Source organism: Mytilus edulis, chromosome 13 (assembly GCF_963676685.1).
Source record: "Mytilus edulis chromosome 13, xbMytEdul2.2, whole genome shotgun sequence".
In the NCBI taxonomy this organism is placed as follows: Eukaryota; Metazoa; Mollusca; class Bivalvia; order Mytilida; family Mytilidae; genus Mytilus; species Mytilus edulis.
The window spans coordinates 71,765,531-71,771,544 of record NC_092356.1 but is presented as its reverse complement, the minus strand read 5'-3'; positions in this window follow the sequence as shown (position 1 = coordinate 71,771,544).

Below are 6,014 nucleotides of genomic sequence, written 5' to 3'. Positions count from 1 at the left end.
GTGAGCTATAAGTGCTGACTACTGAGCTGGTGATACCCGCGTGGAATTAAAACTCCACCAACAGTGGCATCGACCTAGTGATTGTAATCTAACTCATCATAGATACCTTGTTTAAATTTTGTATTTACAGTCATTATTACTTCATATACTTCAAGAAAGTTACAGTCATGAACCCAAAACTCTAAACAAAATATAATTTTCTTATTTGTGTCAATTGAGTTCTAAAAAATGTTATTATTGTTTTCACAACATTTTATTTTCGATGCAGACACTGGTGAGAAGCGTAACAACAAACACTTAGGAAAGATCAAATGAAGGATGCCATCCGATATAAACATATTGTTTTTCAATCTGTTTTTGTACCTAATGATTAATACGGTGGTTGGTTAATGTCGCACTAAACACCCTACAACTCGAATTTTGCACGATGTGCTTTATAAAAATAAATAATATTCTAATTCTTTGCTTAAAGTCCTAAGAAACCTCAAATTAAAAAAAAATAATGCATATGGTTTTTTTTATAACTCTATGGATAGTTTTCATTGTAAAACCCATCAGTGTGACCCATCTCGTAAAAATCCGGTGATCACAATATGCATGGATGTCCTTAAAATAAACTATAATAATCTGATTGTACATGTAAAACATGTGCTCAATATCCATGCCTTTTGTTGATTGTTGACAAACAGGTGACAATCGTTAAACTTCGGCTTCAAAACACGAACTTTAATTACCTGCCATATTTTCACAACAACACTGATCGATTGAAAACAAAATTGACGATTATGCGAAATTTATGCGAAAAAATGATAAAATCGTGCACAGAAGACTAAGTTTAGGATGTTTGTATGCATTGGAACAAGAATTGAAATAACATTATTTTTCACCGGTCACTCGTTTCATATGACTTTAATTGAAATCCGTTTTCATGACGACAAGTTTTATCTAAGTACAAATCATTGTAAATCTTTATCAGGTCATCCCTAATGAATTTTAAAATTGTGTCTGCAAATGTCTAGACCTATAGCAAAGTGTAAAATGACACAAATACCGAAACTTAAAAATAGAAAGTGCATTATCAAATGACCAAATCAAAGGCTCAAACACTTTAAATTAAAGGTCAACAGCTGTCATATTTCGGACTTGGGACAAGCATAACCTTATGTAGAAAATTGTGGATTAATCTGGTGTTAAAGCTAGCTAAGTATCTCACTTGTATGACAGTGGAGTAGAAGTACATTATATTGAAGACAATGTTTTAGAAAAATTCATAACAGGTAAAAACGTTAAATAAATGTTCAAAACTTATAAATCCATGGACAAAAAACCAATCGGGGTAACAAACTAAAACCGAGGGAAACACATTGAATATAATAGGAGAACAACGACACAACACGAAAATGTAACACACACAGAAACGGACCAAGCATCAGATTGATAACATAATATTACAGGACTACAATACAAATAAATAGGAGAACGTATTAGACAAAGAAACACATAATTAATAGATAACAAAAAGCATCAGGTTTACAAATGACAACATAATATTACAGGACTATAATACAACTAAATAGGAGAACGTATTAGACAAAGAAACACATGATTAATAGATAACAAAAAGCATCAGGTTTACAAGATTGACAACATTTTTTTTTAATCTTAATCACAATAAAAATAGATAACTATTTCAACAAAGAAAAAACCAAATGGCTTAAATGGATTCTATACACAAAGCGAATAAACAAAAAATGAAAGACGAGAATACAAAAAAGTTCATAACACAATGGCGGGATCATAAATCTAAAACTTGCACCGACGATAGGTTGACAAACTAAGAGCAGATGGGATTTCATGGTACATGATTTTCTTTATGCCTATCCAAAGTCATGATAGTTATCAAAAGTACCAGGATTATAATTTTATACGCCAGACGCGCGTTTCGTCTACATAAGACTCATCAGTGACGCTCAGATCAGATCAGATCAAAATAGTTAAAAAGCCAAACAAATACAAAGTTGAAGAGCATTGAGGATCCAAAATTCCAAAAAGTTGTGCCAAATATGGTTAAGGTAATCTATGCCTGGGATAAGAAAATCCTTAGTTTTTCGTAAAATTCAATGTTTTGTAACAAAGTCATGAGTCTGTAATTAAGTAATTATTATGTAATCTATTAACTGAAGACGACGATTGCATAATAGTGTTTTGAAAATAAGGGAGATAATTTAGTCATTCTATGAGTGACCTTTTGTTATGTGTATTATTTTAGAATTTTATGGAACATGTTGCTCATCAAAACGTAAGTGTTCAAGTTGTTAACATTTACTTTTGAAGCAATGACTTTCTTTTGTACTGTGTATTCACTTATTGGTGTTGTTGTTATTTCGTACTTTAATCATTTGTACCCTCTATCTTGTACCCTGTAAATGTATATTCTTGTTTGTACCCTGTAAAGAACCGTAACGTACTTCATTGAATATTTCATTAAAATTATTAAAGTTTCCATGTGCTGTTTAATTAAATGTCTCAAAATTGAACTATTTACCAAATTATGTAATACGAAATCGTAAACGTGTATTTAGTTTATTTAATGTAATGTTAGCTACCAATTATTCCAAGATTGCAGTGTAATTTCTTATCGCGAAGAGACAATAAATATTTTATTTGTTATTACACTATATAATAAGCACTGATTCAGTTAAACATATAATTTTACTGCACCAAGAAATAACAGGTTATTTTAACAAACACAAAATATTATGTAATTTAATCAGTTCTTTATATTTTAGACCATTTTTACTGCACCAAGAAATAACATCTGTTTATTTTCTTTACTAAACATTAATTTGGTAGTTTGTGAACTGAAGTGTGACTTGACGGTCATGTCTTTACAATACTGAACACCGTATTTTGAACATGCATAAAGAAACAAGATTAACTAAAAAGAAAAAGACAGGTTTAAATAAAAAAAAAACATTATATGTTTACGTCACATTAAATTTGGGTTGAAACTAGTGTAAAATTCTATCAACGTTGACGAATTATAGTGCAAGGTATAGAAAAAATGTACCTAAATTATGTAAAAACAATGTAAAAAGAAAGATGTATTCAAAATTTAGTATTTGATGATCACTTCCGAAGCTAATGTTGCAGGCTAGTCGACAAACTATATTATATACTTAGTAATTAATTTCTACAGTTTGGTTAATCAAAGCGTACATGAACGAAGAGTATATATATGCCAGTCGTAAATACATTTATTTAAGTTTTGAAGAAGCTCCACCACACCATACAAATGGATAATAACTGTCATATTTCAGATTTGGTACAGACATGTAGAAAATGGTAAATTAACCTTGGTTGTAAATCTAGATCAACCTCTCACGTGTATGACAGTCGCATAAAATTAAATTATATTAACAATAATGTGTGAACAAAACAAACAGATATAAAAGGTAAAAATGTCAAAAACAGATGTACAGCAGTCACCTTTGTGTTATAATTTTAACGAAACGCGCGTCTGGCGTACTAAATTATAATTCTGGTACCTTTGATAACTATTTACACAATTGGGTAGATGCCACTGTGGTGGGCGTTTCGTCTGCGTGGGTATAACCAGCCCAGTAGTCAACACTTCAGTGTTGACACGAATTTCAATAATGTGTTCATTTTTATAAATTTCCTGTTTACAAAACTTTTAATTTTTAAAAAAACTAAGGATTTTCTTATCCCAGGCATATATTACCTTAGCCGTATTTGGCACAACCTTTTGGAATTTTGGATCCTCAATGCTTTTCAACTTTGTACTTGTTTGGCTTTATAAATATTTTGATATGATCGTCACTGATGAGTCTTATGTAGACGAAACGCGCGTCTGGCGTACTAAATTATAATCCTGGTACCTTTGATAACTATTTACACCACTGGGCCGATGCCACTGCTGGTGGACGTTTCGATCCCGAGGGTATTTTCATTGTTATTAAATGTAATATCAGTATTTAGTACAAGTATAATATTAAATCAATCCTATTTCTATCTTATTTTTGACAGATAGTTTTATTCCTTCAAATGTGACGTCATTTTTCATTTTTGATGTTCTGTTTTACAAAGTCAAATGTGACGTCATTTTTTGGTCATTTTTTACAATTCCAAATGTGACGTCACTTTGCGTTGAAGCCTTGACTAATTCGGGTGTGTCTATTTTTTGTGTTGGATTGTGTTGGATTTTGTCAGGTTATGTAATATATCCGGTTGTTTTCTGTAATTAGTTAATACTTCAGTTTTATCATGTATATCTTTTATATAGTCATTTTATAAAATTTTCTGTTTGCAAAAGTATAAATTATTCTAAACAATGGGAATGTTCTGGTACCTAACAGAAAACCCTGGCCGCTATTGGCATAACTTTTTTGAACTTTTGGTCCTCGATGCTGTTCAACTTTGTACTTGTTTTGGCTTTCAAACTTTTGTATCTTGGCGTCATTAGTAAGTCTTGTGTGGACAAAACACTTCTGGCGTATTAAATTTTAAACCTGTTGCATTTTGTTAGCTATTATTCGTGTGTTTCTTTGTCAATTGTGTTCTATTTCTTTGTATCGTAGTCCTGTGATGTTGTGTTGTCATTTTAATGTTATATTTAACATGGCCATAAAAAGGGAGGTTTGGCATGACACAAAACCAGGTTCAACCCGCCATATTTCTTTTTCTTTCCTTTTTTAATGTTCTGCACCAAGTCAGGAATATGGTCATTGTTATATTATAGTTCGTTTCTGTGTGTGTTACATTTTAACGTTGTGTTTCTTGTGTGTCGTTTGTTTCCTCTTATATTTGAGTGTGAATTCACATTATTATAGAACGTGTCACAGTACTTTTCTATCCCAAATTCATGTATTTAGTCTTGATCTTATATTTGTTATTCTCATCGGATTTGCTAATGCTTAGTTCGTTTCTGTGTGTGTTACATGTTAATGTTGTGTCGTTGTTCTCCTCTTATATTTAATGCGTTTCCCTCAGTTTTAGTTTGTTACCCCGATTTTGTTTTTTGTCCATGGATTAATGAGTTTTGAACAGCGGTATACTACTGTTGCCTTTATATGTTTTATAGACATCGTAAATTGAATATCATTTTAACATATTTTATTTTTACAACCATTTTGGATTGATGACATTTAAGGTACACGTCTTATAGTAATGTGAATTCACACTCAAAAATAAGAGAAAACAAACAACACAACGGAAACACAACGTTTTCATAATCATATCAATTATCTTGTAGAGACATGTTTCTTATGATGAATAGGAAATAAGAACATGTCTTGTAAAACGAAATCAAGTTGTGTTTATCCATGTGTGTCAAAAGTAATTTAAAAAAGGTATTATCATATTACTTTGTATAGGTCCTTCGTGATGATTTGAATTATAGTTCTATAATAGGTAAATGTATCTATCAGTCATTTAAATATCGTTTTCTATTAAAATCTAAACTATCATTAATCATGAAATAAAACGACACTGACAAAAAGTGTCTTAACAAAAATACCGAACTCCATGTTGAATTCACATAGGGGGTAAGTTTTATTTTGACTTTTTTTTTTGTTTTATCATTTATTTATACATTATATTTTTATGAAATGATATATTGTTGCTATCATTTTAATCATAATCAGAAAGCTTGTATCAATTACAAATAACTTATATATTATTAACGATAAAGAACATCGCGCGTTGGTTAAAGAATTACTAATCAAAGAGTTCAAAAATAGAAAAAAAATTATCGATTGTCCAATTTACGAATGAGCGCAGCGTGTTGTTCGGTCACGAGCTGAACAGATTTTCATATTTAAATTCTTTAATTTATTATTTATTTGATTAGCAATATACTACTTTTCATACCTGGTAATTATTATAATCTAATCTTTTTTTACATCTAAAATTACCGTAGGATAATTATAATTTTGAGATTTCTGGAATATATTGATATCTTGTCAACGGGAAAAAAGTAAGAATTACGAACT